Source organism: Canis aureus, chromosome 15, assembly GCF_053574225.1.
Source record: "Canis aureus isolate CA01 chromosome 15, VMU_Caureus_v.1.0, whole genome shotgun sequence".
NCBI lineage: Eukaryota > Metazoa > Chordata > Mammalia > Carnivora > Canidae > Canis > Canis aureus.
The window spans coordinates 50540101-50557343 of NC_135625.1; the positions used below are offsets into that span (position 1 = coordinate 50540101).

Below are 17243 nucleotides of genomic sequence, written 5' to 3' on the forward strand. Positions count from 1 at the left end.
CTGGTAAGTTTGGCGCTGTCACTTGAATGTCTTTTGTCACTTGTAATGAGTCAGAACCCAAACAAAATACATGTCAGGAAAAAAAGGCACTGGTGGAGTAAATGTGTTGCTCACTTTGGGAGAGTGCTCCTCATTGGCTGATGTTTGTAGACTGTTGGATTTTAGTAGAGAACATCAGCATTCAAACTCTAGTCTTAGTAGCTGCTTAAGTTGTGGTTGATCGTTGATCTTTTTGTTGTTCAGTTTCATCAACTATAAAATGGGATAGCAGTGGTATGTATTTTGTAGGATTGTTGTGGGCAATAGGTAATGCATGTAAAAGTGGATAGCTTGAGACTAGATGTATAGGAAATAGTTCGTCAGTTAATTGTGTTTATACTGTTGGCTAGGACTGAACAGTCCTGTGTAGTGCTCAGAGTGTGGGGAAAAATACAGGCAATGGAATATCACACTCTTTGGAGTTACATTTGTGTATACATTTTTAAAAGTATTAAATATCATTAATGTTTTAGTGACTCATGTTAGATGGGATATATATATTTTATGTTTTTGCTGCATGACATTATTTTGTGGTTGTTTAAATTTCCATGTCTTATGAATGAATTAAATTGAGTCTATTTGCCACTAGCACTTTTTCTTTTGTGACTGCCCACCTGTAATCTGTATCAATATTTTTTGGCTTCAAAAAACAAAAACCGTAATTTAAGATGGTTTATTTTTTTATTTTTATTTTTTAAGATGGTTTAAACAATGAATAAAATTTTATCTCACATGACCAGAAGTCCAGATATAATTTAAGTAGCTCAGTGAAATTTTCAGGGACCAAGATGCTTTCCCTTTTCTTGTTTTTTAATCTTCAGACTGTTATTGATAGTTGCTAGATTAATTCACTTAAATAATTATTCAGTACCTAAAGGGTAGGCAGTCGTCAATAAAGTATTCTTCCTTATGATGAGTGTTGAGCAATGTGTAAAATTGTTGAATCATTATATTGTACACTTGAAACTCATATAAGACTGTATGTTAACTACACTGGAATTAAACTTAATAAAAAATAAAGTATGGGAAGTGTAGCAGTGAACAAAACAGACCATGTTTATAACCCTCAGGGAGCTTTCGTTTTGGTTGGGGGCAAAGGAAGGATACACAGGTAGGTAAAATGAATAGTATGTAAGAAGATGTTAAGTGTTAAGGAGAAAAACAAAGTAATAAATTAATAAAAATAAAGTAAAGTAATAAACAGACCAGGCTAAATTGGGTTATTTTAAGTGGAGTGATCAGGGAGGGCTTCAACGAGGTGATGTAAGTAGTCTTACAGGTAGAGCGCAAGAGCAGGGGTGTGGGGGAAGAGCACGTCAGACGGAATGGTGCGTGCACAGGCCTGAGGCAGGAGTGTGTTGGCACGTTCAAAGAACTGAGAAGAGAGCCAGAGGCAGAGCTGAGTGATGGAGGGAGAGAGAAGCAGTGAGTCAGATGGTGCAGGGCCTTGTAGACCACTGTGAGATCTCTTTGGCTTTTATTCTGCCTGAGATAAGATATCTTTACGCGTTTGGGGCAGAGGACTGACCTTATCTGACTGTGACTCTAGGAGGTTCATACTGGCTGCTGTGTTGAGAAGAGAATGCGGAGAATAAAGGTTGAAGCAGGCATGGCAGTCACGAGAGCATTGCAAGTAGACAGGTGAGAGATGATTTGGAAAACGATAGGAGACAGAGAGGTAATTCTGCATGTTTTGAAGGTAAGCTGAAAGGATTTGTTGAGTTAGATGTGAGAAGTAGAGAGGGGTCATAGTTCACATATCTAGTAGTCCCCATGACTACAGCCAGTGAAAACGAAGTCTATTTGTTCACGCATCACTCCTTTATTTAGAACAAAAACCTACCTTGAAGCCCTCAGCAGATTTTTACTCAGATCTGATGGCTGTGATTGGTCGTGTACCCATGTCAAAGGGATGGATGAGTCTAGGAAGGCAAAAACCTTTTCCTTTCAAGGCCTGATAATGGGAGATGGACTCTGATGGCAGGAGCAGGTTGTGAGGGGAGTGCCTCTTGGTTGTGTAACCAGTAGTGACTTCTGAATGTCATTGCCCATTTTTCTGTTGGGTTGGTTGGTATTTATTTATTTATGAGCGATTTGTAATACTCTTTGGATGTTAAGAAAATAAATAACTTGTTACAATATATTCTGAATATTTCTAAGCCGTGTGTGTGTGTGTGTGTGTGTATATATATATATATATTTTTTAAAGACTTTATTCAGGAGAGACACAGAGCAAGAGAGAGGCAGAGACATATGCAGAGGGAGAAGCAGGCTCCACTCAAGGAGCCCGATGCGGGACTTGATCCCAGGTCTTCAGGATCACAACCTGGGCGGAAGGTGGCACTAAACTGCTGACCCACCCAGGCTGCCCTCTAAGGCTTATATTTTATTATTATTTTTTAAGCCATATATTTTAATGAGTGTTTTACTCTTGAGATCAGTTTTCTAATTTTGAAATAAATGAATCCTTTCAAAGTTACAAAGAGGGGCAGGTGAATGCAGAGTCTGATGCATAATTTATAGTTTTTCCTACTACAGGTGTGTCATTTTAATCAGAATGCTGGCTAGTCCTTCTTTGTAAAGGTATCATAGTGGTATTGTGAAGGGCAACAGTGGGGTGGGTGGGGAAACTCAGAGGGCCCTAACTCCTCCATATCCTTTGGATCCCTCTATTTTTTTTTTTTTTTTTTTAAGATTTTATTTATTCAGGAGAGAAACAGAGACACAGGCAGAGGGAGAAGCCGGCTCCCTGCAGGGAGCCCGATGTGGGACTCGATCCTAGGACTCCAGGATCATGCCCTGAGCCAAAGGCAGACGCCCAACCTCTGAGCCATCCAGGCATCCCTGGATCCCTCTGTTGTTATTACCTCCTGCTGCTGAAGATGTGCAGTTTCATCTGAGGCAAGGATTTGGTTTTTCAGCTTCTTTTTTTTTTTTTAATTTAAGCTTTTTTTTTTTTTTAAAGATTTTATTTATTTATTCATGAGAGGCACAGAGAGAGAGGGGGCAGAGACACAGGCAGAGGGAGAAGCAGGCTCCATGCAGGGAGCCCGACGTGGGACTTGATCCCGGGTCTCCAGGATCAGGCCCTGGGCTGAAGGGGGCGCTAAGCAGCTGAGCCACCTGGGCTGCCCTGCTTTTCAGCAGTCATTACCTATTAACTCCCCTCTCGCCTTCTTTCTTCACCAACAAGGCTGAAAACTTTTTTTTTCTTTTTTTCTTAAAGATTTTATTTATTCATGAAAGACCTAGAGAGAGGCAGGGACACAGGCAGAGGGAGAAGCAGGTTCCACGCAGGGAGCCTAATGAGGGACTCGATCCTGGGACTCCAGGATCATGCCCTGAGCCAAAGGCAGGTGCGAAACGCTGAGCCACCCAGGGATCCCGACAACTGGGTTTTTTATAACAAGACGTTTTTGTTTTGTATGATTAATTGTTCATCCTTCAATTTCAAGATGGGAGGCAGTGTGTAGCTTTACACTTGTGAGTGTGTTCTTTCTCATCCAATCTGGCAGAGATTTTTTTTTAAAAGATAGATTTATTTATTTATTTACTTACTTACCTACTTACTTTATTTATTTACGATAGACAGAGAGAGAGAGAGGCAGAGACACAGGAGGAGGGAGAAACAGGCTCCATGCTAGGAGCCCGAAGTGGGACTTGATCCCAGGACTCTAGGATCGCGCCCTGGGCCAAAGGCAGGCGCTAAACCGCTGAGCCACCCAGGGATCCCCAAATCTGGCAGAGATTTTGAGCTTTAACTCTTCCACTTATTTATTGGCTTGTGACCCAGACTAATTCTTTAATTGCAAAGCTCCATTCATGTTGTGCTGAGGATTCCATTCATATAAAATACAATGCATATGCTGCTGCTTGAGGTTGTACAATTTGGTGCTTCTGATTGACTTTAGGCAAGTTAATTAAACCTCGAACTTTCAGTGAGATAATGCATGCTGAATACTAAACACCGGGCCTTTAAGACATGTAAGGGGAAGCGCTTCTTTTATACTATACCTTTGACTAAGAGTTGATCACCAATAACTACCTATATGAGTTATAAGAGGGGAAGTAGGGTTCTTATGAAGTACAGTGAGCTATTATAGAAGGTATTTTAAAAAAAAGTTGTTCCTCCCCCCCACCAACTATACACTTTATTGTCCAAGACAAAATTGTGAGTATGTGAATTTGGGCCATTCCACAGTTATATAGGTGTTCTGAGACCTTCCCAGTCTTCAGTCATGTTGAAGATAGATCGGATTATGGGGGCACAGATAGGTGAGATACATTTACATCTTTTGCATGGTAATTTAGGCATAGCTGAGAGAGAATTCCGTGGAGGCTAGTACAGATATAGTCAGTTCTCTGTTTTCATAGTGTTCACTTTAATATACTTTTGGTAGGATATTGGAATAATTTCTAAATATCAAGGGCTGTACTTAAAAACAGCAGATTCTCCAAGGAAGTCACCTGGGTTTAGTTTCTGCCCCATAATGTGAATCATTACCTCACTGTTAAAGCAGTTGTTGAGTGTCTAGAGTATCAGGGCTCAAAATAAATACATATTCACGTACATCTTTTTCGTGAATATTTTTTATTAGAAGATTTAAGTGTAGATTTACAAGGAAAATCAGTTTATTTTTTATTCTGTACAGTGTATTTTGTCTGCTCAAGATTTGCCCAGAGAAATCTTTTTCCAGGAGGTGCAGACCAGAGTGTAATAATAAACAATACCATTTTCTTTTTAATGATGTTATATCTTAGACGAAGAGAAAGGTGCCCACATTATTCCTTCTATTAGCCCTGCATTGTAATTTGACTTATAAACTCATAGCTTTAGGGTTTATGGGGTAGTTACTGCCTCTCACTATGAACATCTGGAAAGATCACATGGTAAGATGAATGGATGTTTGCTGAGAAGGATAGGAATTATGTGTTAGTGGGTGCCCATACAGAAGAAACAACCTAAGGATGAATGGCTCAGATGTGGGAAACTGCTAGGCTTGTTTGTAGTGTTAATAAAAATACAGTACTGTATGTCATAGTTCCTTCATGGAACTTAACCATAACTAATGATACAGTTATGGCTCTAAAGCAGTTACCTCCAGCTTATATTTGAATTACTCCCCCTATTATTAAGAATTTGAATACATAACCCCAGAATTTATCTTTTTTTTTTTTTTTTTTAATTTTTGAGTAGGTGCTGTACCCAACATGGGGTTCGAACTCATGACCCTGAGATCAAGAGCTGCATGCTCCATTGACTGAACCAGCCAGGAGCCCCATCTTTCTTTCTGAAATAAGTGTGTACATCTATTATAGTCATTCCATACATTAAGTAGTAGGAGAGCTAAATTTTATATCCCTTATTATTATCAATCTTAAGTTCTAGCATTCTCAGGCCTATGATTAGGACATGTGTTGTTTTGTGTACATTCCACTTTGGAGACCATTACCCTAAAAGGCTACTTTATAAAGAAGCTTCAGTGTTAAGTAGTACGTCCTATAGAAAAATGGGATAGAGTAATAGGTGAGTGGAATCTTTGAATACTGAAGAGGCTATTGGAGAAATCTCAGCACTGATGAAATAGAAAATTTGAGTTCTGAGTCTGCTTGTTTGTGAAGGTTATAAATGAATATGCATATTTTATATTTATTTAGTGTCCACTGTGTGCCAGGCACTCTTCTAAGCACTTTCATCCACAACCGTTTATTGATAAGGAATCCAATTTGTTAATTTATGTAAGTGAAAAAGCCAGAACTTTTCAGGTTTCTAACTCAAAGCCCTCTGTTTTCCCCTTTATGTTACAGCTCTTTTACAGAGCTTTAAAACCTAGTTACAGAGGTAGAAAAAACATGCATTCCAATAGAATGTAAAAGAGGAGATTCTAAGTCCCTGAGAATAGTTACTATATTTCTTGAATCATGGCTCTTATATACCTGGCAAAGTGCATATAGCAAGTGTTTAATAAATATTTGTTAAGTGTTCTTAACAATACTAAGGGCTTTTAGTATTAAGCAGCATGGGACTTTAAGACATAGAGACTCAGGTTTGACTCTTAGCTCTTCTATTTCCTAACTGTATGACTCTGGTCAGTGGCCTAATCTCTCTGTGCCCCAGTTTCCTTATCTAAAAAATGGAGGAATTTTCATCTCTGCTGCTCTGGGTTGTTATGAGAATTAAGTGATAATGTATACAAGAGGCCTAACTCACAGGATCTGCTATGTGGCACCTGATTGTTAACAGTGACTTTTTACCTCAATACAAGGAGGATTCACTCATCAGGCTGTGCTGTACTTTATAAGTGTTGGTTCTCTCATCTCCAGGGATGTGTTTAATAATAGGTCTGTTCTCCATTGTCTACCTCACCAGTTCCTTTGGTGGAGCTGGTAAAAATTAAAAATATTTTAGCAACATTGTATATTATTTTGTTTCAAATGAAAAATAGTAAGATAAAATGTGGCTTTTGTGGTCAACTCTGATGTCTAAGACATTCAGTTATGTCATTTATTTTGGTAGCATTTATTAGGTTCTGATTATTATTTTTATTTTTTCAGATTTTATTTATTTATTCATGAGAGACATAGAGAGGCAGAGACATAGGCAGAGGGAGAAGCAGGATCCTCACAGGGAGGTCGATATGGGACTTGATCCTGGACCCCGGGGCTACGCCCTAAGCTGAAGGCAGATGTTCAACCGTTAAGCCACCCAGGTGTCCCTTTTTTATTATTTTTTAAAGATTTATTTATTTGGGAGAGAGAGAGCAAGAGTACGTGTGCACACGCGCACAAGTGAGAGGAGGAGTAGTAGAGTGAGAGGGAGTCCCAGGCAGACCTCACACTGAGTGTGGAGCCTGTTGTGAGTCTTAGTCCCACAAGCCAGAGATCATGACCTAAGCTGAAACCAAGTCAGATGCTTAACCCACTGTGCCGCTCAGGTGCCCTTTGTTAGGTTTTTAAATATAGACCAACAGAAAATAGAGGATGAAAATGTCCATAATCCCACTGTTCATGTAATTCTTGTTGGCTTAAAAAAACTCGATGTATGTGATCAGGGAATTAGTTAATTAAAATCTTTTTTTTTCTTTAAGATTTTATTTATTTATTCATAAGACACACACACACACACACACACACACACACACAGAGAGGTAGAGACACAGGCAGAGGCAGAAGCAGGCTCCATGCAGGGAGCCCAATGCGGGACTCGATCCCGGGTCTCCAGGATCACGCCCTGGGCTGAAGACCGTGCTAAACCACTGAGCCACCCGGGCTGCCCCAATTAAAATCTTTTTAAAGATATTTAAACATGATAACCTAGAAGTCACCTTTCTTAGCTTTGGCGGTCATAACAAAATATCACAGACTGGGTGACTTAAATAGCAGGGCCTTACTTTCTCACAGTTCTGGAGGCTGGAAGGCCAAGATACAAGGTAGCAGGTTACTTTTTTCCTGAGGCCACTCTCCTTGGCTTGCAGATGGTTGCCTTCCCTCTGTGTCCTCACATGGTCCTCCCTCTGCGTGTGGCTCTGTCCTAACCTTCTAAGGATACCAGTCATTTGGGATTATGGCTCAATTTAACAACCCCATTTAACTTCATTACCTCCTTAAAGGCCCTGTCTCCAAATATAGTCCCTTTCTAAGGTGCTAGGGATTAAGACTTAAACATAAGAATTTGGAGAAAGTGGGCAGTTCAGCCTCTTAACGCCACCCTACCCTAAAACCACGAGTAACTTTTATTTATATTTTTCCAGGAAGATTTCCTGTCCTGAATGTGTGGGTATGTTAATTTGTGGATAATTAGTTTCTTTTATCTCAGTGTGAGCAGTACACATAGCAGCAAAAAATTACTGTAGGGTTGTATTAGGTTGGGAAACTAAACTTGTTATATGGAACCAACGTGATGATCTATTTAAGGGTGTGTTTGTATATGCCTTTGTACATATACCAATTTTTAAAGCCTGTTCAGTATAAATTGACTAATTTTGTATTTGTCTTAAGTACTTGATACACTAAAACTCTTTATGTGTGTGTGTCAATCTATGAATTTATTTATTTGGTACTTAGTACTGACCACTTTGTGAGGTACTGTGTTTGCTAGGCACTGGAAGCACAGATGTCCTTGACTTTGATGGTTTGACTTATGATGATTCCATGTACAATGGTTCCACTTAGGAGTTTTTAGCTTTATGTGGTGCAAAAGCAATATGTATTCAATAGAAACCATACTTTGAATTTTGAATTTGAATCTTTTCCCAGGCTGGCGATATGTGGTCTGCGATACTTTCAGGTGATGCTGGGAAGTGATAGCAGGCTCAGCACCGATCAGCTGTGTGATCAGGAGCGTGAATAACACTGACCTCCATTTTGTATCCATATCCCCCTTCTGCTTTTCATTTTTAGTTCCATATTTAATACATTACATGAGATATTCAACACTTTATTGTTTTTTAAAAAATGTTTTATTTATTTATTCATGAGACACACAGAGAGAGGCAGAGACATAGGCAGAGGGAGAAGCAGGCTTCTCACAGGGAGCTCGATGCCGAACTCGATCCCAGGACCCTGGGATCACACTCTGAGCCTAAGGCAGATACTCAGCCACTGAGCCACCCAGGCGTCCCTCAGCACTTTATTGTAATAGGCTTTGTATTAAATGATTTTGCCCAACTATAAGCTAATTAATTGTTTTGAGTGTGTTTAAGGTAGGTCAGGCTAAGCCCTGATGTTTGGTAAGTTAGTGGTATTAAATGCATTTTTTGACTTAAAATATGTTCAGCTCATGGTGTGTTTATCCAAATGTCACCCGTAAGTTAAGGAAGATTTGTATGCAGAATAAGATGAGATCCATGCCCATAAATTCAAAATTGAGTGAAGGGGCAGGAGTAGAAATGCATTTGGAGATGTGTCTGAGTACTGCAGGGACAAGCTTGTTGCTCCCTGAGGCTTTTGGGAAGCTTTCCTGGGAGGGGTGACACTTCAACTAAGCTTGTGAGGACTGCTTGAAATGTATTTTAGGCAGAAGGAATAATAGCACATGTGAAGTTACGGAATTTTGAGGGGGAAGTAAAAGGTTAAGTGTAACATAGAGGAATGAAGGCAACCAAGGCTAAGTTGGGGGCAGAGGTTGCAGCATCAAGGATATTTCCTGCTGTTGTAAGAGGTGTGTATTTCTGCCTCTGAGGCTTGGAGTATGTAACCACTGAAAGATGGAAAAAAAAGAAAAAAGGAGAGTGCCAGCACATCAGCATTTTCAAAATGTCTGCGTGGCATTAGTACCGGGATAAACAGAGGGAGATTGGAAGTATTGGTATTGGCAGGTATGAGAGGAGTGAGTACCTGAAGTAGTTTTGTGGATGAGGAAGAGACCAGAATGAGAAGAAGTTTTAGAAGTAGGATTACTAGGAGGTATTTAGGAAGAGGAGGAAACCGAAATGATTAGTTTCTCAGTTGAAAGAACAAATTGGGTCAACAGTAGATAATGACAGATTCAGTTTAGGATCTGAAGGTGGAGATGGTCACTGGGTGTTTTGATATGTGGTTGGTGGGTGTGGCCTGGAGAGTCAGAAGTCCATGTAAAGGGGAGGCTGAGAGATCGTGTGTGATGTAGTGTCAGTTGTTCTAGAGATAGGTGTGGGGGAAGAGGAGGACAGCCTACTGAGGGTCTGATAGATTTGACAGGCTGTCTAATATCCATGAATTAATAGGTTTGTTAACCAGATTGCAGGAAATTTGTTGGTAAATTAATGAGGAAGTGTAGGCATAAATGACCAGTGAGACTTCCTAAAAAACCTTGGCTCTGAACGTAAAGTATATGGTGTCTAGAGAGGAAGGAAGGAATTCAGAAATTATGTACATTTATTTTTTAAAGGTTTTATTTATTTGAGAGAGAGAGTGATTGAATGAGATAGAGCACACAAACCAGAGGAGAGGCAGAGAGAGAAGCTGACTCTCCGCTGACTCTCCACTGAGCAGGGGCTCAGTCCCAGGACCCTGGGATCATGACCTGAGCCAAAGGCAGAGCAGCTGAGCCACTCAGGCACCCCAGGAAGTATGGACATTTAGAGGTAAGTAGGTAAGCCTGTGGCTTATTTTAGATTCAGGAGAGGGGACAGTGATGTTAAAGATAAACATTGTAGGGGTGCCTGGGTGGCTCAGTGGTTTAGCACCTGCATTCAGCCCAGGTCGTGATCCTGGAGTCCTGGAATCAAGTCCTACATCAGGCTCCCTGCGTGGAGCTTGCTTCTCCCTCTGCCTATGTCTCTGCCTCTCTCTCTCTCTCTCTCTCTGTCTCTCATGAAGAAATAAATAAAATCTTAAAAAAAAAAAAAGATAAATATTGTAGTGCTCTCCTTTTCTCTGCTGTCGTGGTGTGTGCGGTTGATTTTTCCTGGCCATGTCTTCTCACTAGACTTTTAGGATCAAGAGATTCCTGGCTAAGAAACAAAGCAGAATAATCCCATTGCCCAGTGGATTTGGATGAAAACTAGTAATAAGTTCGAGTACCACTCCAAGAGGAGGCATTGGAGAAGAACCAAGCTGGGTCTATAAGGGACAACACATCAGATGGCACACATGTTTTATGCTGTATGAAGGTCACGTGCTCATTATTCTATCGTAAACATCACTACCACCTGAATAATACACGTTTTATTGGGGAAATTATTTTTCTCTGTTAGTATTCTTCCACACTGGTAGATTTGTTCAAGTAATAAGTATGTGAGACCTTTTTTTGGGGGGGGAAAAAACAAACATATAATTTGTACTTTTTGCAAAGTCATTTTTTTCTAGTGTGGCTTTATTTTTAGACATATTTAAAAAAAAAGATTTTATTTGTTTATTCATGAGAGACAGAGAGAGGCAGAGACACAGGCAGAGAGAGAAGCAGGCTCTTTGCAGGGAGTCTGATGCGGGACTTGATGCCGGGACCCCAGGATCACCCCCTGGGCCAAAGGCAGGCACTCAACTGCTGAGCCACCCAGGCGTCCCAAGACATATTTTGATTTAGAATTTTCAAACTATCAGGAAATGTCTCATTCTTAAATGAAGGGGTTAAAAAAGATATTTAAAGCCAAATAGAATTTACTTTGAATGCTTGCTATTTTGGATTACCTTTACCATAGTCTCCCCCCTCCCCAATTCCATTAACACAGATAAAGTAATTTATTTCCTGTCTCACTATTATATAGTTGCATAAAATTCTAGATTAAAGAACATTTATCCTAACACATTTTAATTACAATAATAATAACCCCTGGGCTCTTCTTAAATACTCTTGATGAATGTGATGCAGTTTTACATTAATCTACAACAGTGCTTAGGATGCAGTGAGGTCCTTGACAAATGAGATTTGATTTGAATCACTCTTTTCTCTTTGAAGGGTCTGAAACATTTGAAGAAAGCCTAAAGACTAAAATAATCTCCAAAACATTATCAGGACCCCAAAAGAGAACTCTTTTTAAAATTCTAACATATTGTTTTTCCTGATATACCCAGATACTCTTCAAGTTAGAACAAAATTTCATAAAAAGGAATATGCTTGGTTAACTGTTGTCAGAATCTCCTGATTAGAATATACTTACTTATTATGTGTGTGTGTGTGTGTGTGTGTGTGTATACCTAAAGGATTTAAAATAGATTTACTTGGGGTGCCTGGCTGGCTTAGGTGGTAGAGCATGCAACTCCTGATCTCAGCTCATGAGTTCAAGCCCCACATTGGGCATAGAGCTCACTTTAAAAAAAAAAAAAAAAAAAAAAAAAAAGATTTGCTTATAGATGTATATATACATGTCTACATATATATATATGTCCACATAAGTGAAATTGATCAAATGATATATTTGTAATGAAGGGCTACTCTTTTTTCTATTAACATGTTTTATTTTTATTTATTTTTTATTAAAATGTTTTAAAATAGATTTACTATAGATGTGTAAACACATATATCCATATATATGAGTGAAATTGATCAAATGATATATTCATTATAAAGGGCTATAGTTTTTTCCCCCCAACCTATGTGTTTCACTACATATCATGGTAATTTGGGATTTCAATAACTTTACATTGCTGTAAATCATAGATATATCTTTTTTTTTAAGTATTTCTTATTCTAGAAGTATATGTGTTCATCAGAAATTCAAATTCTAACAAAAGGTATAAATCATGGGCTGAGTTCTACTCCTCAGAGGTAATCGCTAGAAACTTTCTTTTATTTCTTTTTAGGTATTTTTCATTTGGAGACAAGAAATGTATGTATGTAGGAAAAAATGGATGTAGGTGAATTATGCTGTAAGCACTGTCATATAATTTCTTTTCCTCTTGTACACCTTTTGTAGATACATCTTGATTAATGATCCAGTTCAGTGATGATTGAAGTTAAGTGGTTTTTCTGTTTATTAAGTCCTATTTAAAAATTAACATTATAAAATCGTGTTACGTAATTATCAATAAGTAGGGATGGGTCAGGTAGAATCAAGTGGGAAAAGTTGGATTAAAATCTTAAAATTTGTACTATCATGGACTATTTGCAAGGAAAAGAAAGTGTGGTCTCTTTAAAGTACATGGTAATTTTAAAATATCTTAGTCCGATGTGTTTCTTATCTGTTGCAAAAACCACACGTAAGCTTTTGGGAGACTATTTATGTTTTCTACTTTAAGGTAAGGTAACGGTGTTCTGTCATTACTCTTCTAAGAGATTAATGTGAGTGTTCTAGGAATAAATAACAAAATTATGTACTAAGTATATCTTTTGTAAATTAGAAATCCTGGTGCCACTTTCTGGTCTTAGGACAGTTAGGAGCCTGAGCTCTGTATTAAGCCAGGGCTAGTTCAAATCCTGGATGCACCACTTAATAATTGTGTGACCATGACCCTTTCCCAGCTTCACTTTTCTTGTCTGTAAAATGAAGAGTAATGCTTGTGATGGGTCCATATAAAGTATGTTAATTGAAGTTATGTCAGCTGCCATAACAGATAAACTCTGAAATCTCAGGGATTTAAGACAGTAACAGTTTATTTTGCTGGGACTCTACGCTAAACTGTCCTCTGCTGTCTTCAACACTTCCCGGATTACCCTGGGCATTGCTATCCACCTGGCAGATGGTGGAGAGATGGGGTGTGGGTAGATTTGGGGGCAGGGCCTCGGACTGGTGAATAGGTCTCCAGTCACTTTGCCCACATTTCATTGTCTGGAAGTCAGATACATAGAAGGGAAGTTGGGAAATGGTAGTCTAGCCACAGGTCCTGCAGGAAAGGGAAATGTGTTTGGTAGCCAGCCAGCCAGTCTGCTCTAAGTGTACTTAGTCTAGGAGATGGTTGTGAGGTGGTTGTGAAGCAAGTTACTTCACCTTTTGGGGGTTTGTGTTTCCATCTGTACAGTGGGGAGGTTGGTGATGAGGCAGGGGACAGTGAACATTTACTGCAAGCTTCTGTGAAATACTGTTTTAGGACAGCTGTATTCATTCATTTCTATAAAAGTCCTCAGAAGTGGAGACTGTTCTTTTTTTTTTTTTTTTGTTAAGATCTGAGGAAACAGAGGCACAGACTGAGTAATGGAGCCAGAATTTGAACTCAGGCAGTGTTCACTGAGGGTCTGTGCTGTTAACGCTTGCACACACAGTTGGGTTAACCTTCTGCCCTCTACTGGGTCCTGATTCTTTCCTCTGTTGGTGTCTTTTCTTTAACAAAGGGCTTTGTGCTAAAATAATGTCTTTCAAATTGCTGTTACTTCCATCTATGATTATTTTTTCTTTGCCTGCACTTGCCTTGTTCAGTAGACTTATGGTCACTTCTTTTCCCTTTCTACCTGTCTTCTTAAAAATTTTTTTTCAAAAAAAAAAATTTTTTTTCAGAAAGTTTGCCCATGTACAAATATGTACAAAATGGTGTAATGAACCCCTAAGTACCCTTTACCTCCTTTTTTTTTTAAGAATTTTTTTTTTTTTTAATTTATTTGAGATCATGAACAGGAAGAGGGACAGAGGCAAAGGGTTCTCCCTGGTCCTTGCTGCTTCCCTCTGCTGTTCTCAGATTGCTATTTCTCGTGGAGTTGTAAACGAGTGAATTCCATACCCACTCTGGGGCCCGTGTCAGTTTGTCCGAATGTAGATGACGAACATCCACTTTTCCTTAACTGCGTGAGGCAGAATTGCCTGCTTGGCTATCTCCTGTCCTGGTGTGTGCATTTCAGTTTCGTGATCCTACTTTTACTTTTCCCATCTGGCGTTGGTCCCCTTGCACAGCTTGGGTTTGTCCTGTTTCTTTCTTTCTTTTCTCTCTCTCTCTCTCTCTCTTTTTTTTTTAAAGATTACTTATTTATTTATTCATAGAGATGCAGAGAGAGAGAGAGAGAGAGAGAGAGAGAGGCAGAGACAGGCAGAGACACAGGCAGAGGGAGAAGCAGGCTCCATGCAGAGAGCCTGACGTGGGACTCGATTCAGGGTCTCCAGGATCACGCCCTGGGCTGCAGGTGGCGCTAAACCGCTGCGCCACCGGGGCTGCCCGGGTTTGTCCTGTTTCATCTTAGTTCATGGAACATCTCACTCTCAGACCCTTCTGCAGGTTCGAATAAGATCAGTTTCCTTGGATGAAAAGTTGGCAGCAAAGTGGCAGTTTGCAAGTGGCCAGTGATTTCCCTCCTTCCCCCGAAACCCCCAGATTTTTTTTTTTTTAAAGATTTATTTATTTATTTATTTATGATAGACATAGAGAGAGAGAGGCAGAGACACAGGAGGAGGGAGAAGCAGGCTCCATGCCGGGAGCTTGACGTGGGACTCGATCCTGGGACTCCCGGATTGCACCCTGGGCCAAAGGCAGGCGCTAAATCACTGAGCCACCCAGGGATCCCTAACCCCTAGATTTTTAATCTTTCTTGATTTTCATTCATCTTGTAAGCGGGGCAAAGTTTACATGATAGTCCATTTGTCCTGGAATGTCGACATAAGATATGTTACATAGAAACTCCCTGCTGAGGGCAGCCCTGGTGGCGCAGCGGTTTAACACCGCCTGCAGCCTAGGGTGTGATCCTGGAGACCCGGGATCGAGTCCCATGTCGGGCTCCCTGCATGGAGCCTGCTTCTTCCTCTCCCTCTACCTGTGTCTCTGCCTCTCTCTCACTCTCTCTCTGAATGAATAAATAAATCTTAAAAAAAAAAAATAAAACCTCCCCGCTGAGCAGGGAGCCCGATGGGATCATGACCTGAGCCAAAGAGAGACACTTACCTGACTGAGCCACCTAGGTACCCCACTTTACCTCTTTTAAACAATTACCAACAGATGGACATAGGCAGAGAGAAGCAAGCTCCCTGCAAGGAGCCCGATGTGGGACTCGATCCCAGAACCCCAGAATCACTCTCTGGGCCGGAGGCAGACACTTAACTCTGAGCCACCCAGGTGTCCCAAGGGTGTCTTGTTACTAATGAAGGTGACTTTTGGATTCCACCCAAGGGTGGGGGCTGGTTGCTAGAAGGACCATGTGAGTAGAGGGTTGGAACTTTCAGTATGTGCCCCCCCCCCCGCCCCCGCCTCCCCCCTAAAAGGAGAGGAGGGGAGAGGCTGGAGGTTGAATCAGCCAATGGCCACTGACTTAGTCAATCATGACTATGTAATGAGGACTTCATAAAAACCCAAGACAATAACTTTTAGGCCTTTAGGGGCGAGGGGGCAGGAAACTTCCATGTTTGGGGAACCAGAATGCTTCCACATGCCACCGAGCCAGGCCCCAAGCTCCATGACAGAAGCTCCTTTCTCCAGGTCCTTGCCCTGTGTATCTCTTCATGTGGCTGTTTATTTGTATCCTTTATTATATACTTTAATAAAGTGGTAAACATGTGTTTCCCTGAGTTCTGTGAGTTGCTTTAGCAAATTAATCAAAACCTAAGGAGGAGATCATTGGAACTTTTTTTTTTAAAGATTTTATTTAAAAAAAAATGAAGATTTTATTTATTCATGAGAGACAGAGAGAGAGAGAGAGAGAGAGAGAGAGAGAGAGGCAGAGACACAGGCAGAGGGAGAAGCAGGCTTCATGCAGGGAGCCCAAGGTGAGACTCCATCCTAGGTCTCCAGGATCAGGCTCTGGGCTGAAGGCGGTGCTAAACCACTGAGCTACCCGGGCTGCCCTCATTGGAACTTTCAAGGTGTAGCTAATTGGCCAGAAGCATAGGTAACAGCCTGGGGCTTGTTTACTGGCATCTGAAGTGAGAGAGTGTATGTGTGTGTAGGGATACCCTCCTAGCATCGAGAATTGCTTGGTGCCCCCCCCCCCCCCCCATATTGGAATTAGGTCAAGGAGCCTTAAAAGAGGTAGAGATAGTGCATACATAGTGGGGAACACACAGCAGAGGCACTTAACTTGTGAAGGTCAGAAAAGGGCCCTGGAGTTGATCTTGAGCTGTTTTTTTTTTTTTTTTTTTTTTTTTAAGCTGTGTTTTGCAGGTGGAATAGCAGTTTGCTTCTTTTGGAGGAGGTAAAAATTACTTTCCAGGCAGAGGAAGCAGCACATGCAAAGGCTGAGAAGTGAGTTTTTAACTGAGGAAATTCAGTATGGCCAGAAGCTGAGTGTGTTTGCGGAAGGGAGTCAAGAGATGAGGGCAGCCCGGGTGGCTTAGCGGTTTAGTGCCACCTTTGGCCCAGGGCGTGATCCTGGAGACCCGGGAGCATGGAGCCTGCTTCTCCCTCAGCCTGTGTCTTTAAATAAATAAAATCTTTAAAAAAAGAGATGAGGCTGCACAGGCAGTATGGATTTTAAGTCAGTTTAAGGAATAGTTTTGATTGAACTCCAAAGTCCATGGAGAGACAGTGAAAAACTTTTATCCAGGTGAATGATGTAAGAAACACGTTTTATGAAGATCACTGTGGCGAGTGACTCATGAACTGCTTATACAGATTTGGTTTTCTTTCTTGATATTACTCCCTTCTCCTGCCCCTCCCCCCACTTCCCTCCTCCAACGCACATCCCCCAATCCCCCAGTCTCAGACCTCCTCCTAGAGTTCTGGCTTAGGTTCTTTTCTGAGTGTGGGCCACTGACAAGGAGAGAAAGTAGCCTAAGAAAGTGGTTGGTGGTTGAGAAGCACTGCTGTGTCCTAGCACATCAGAAGAAGCACAGTACTTCCTGTCATCATCATGGGGGTGATGATGGTAATAGAGGCCTTAACTGCAGCAGTGGCAGGCTCTGCTTTTGGCATGCCATTGTCCCCATTATATAGGA

General features: G+C 40.8%; 1 protein-coding gene across 17 annotated transcripts in view; it reads left to right on the plus strand.

The window, feature by feature from the left end:
- Positions 1–17243, plus strand: part of KMT2C (lysine methyltransferase 2C) — a 283002-nt gene that overhangs the window by 37493 nt on the left and 228266 nt on the right. The gene's annotated exons all lie outside the window — the stretch shown is intronic.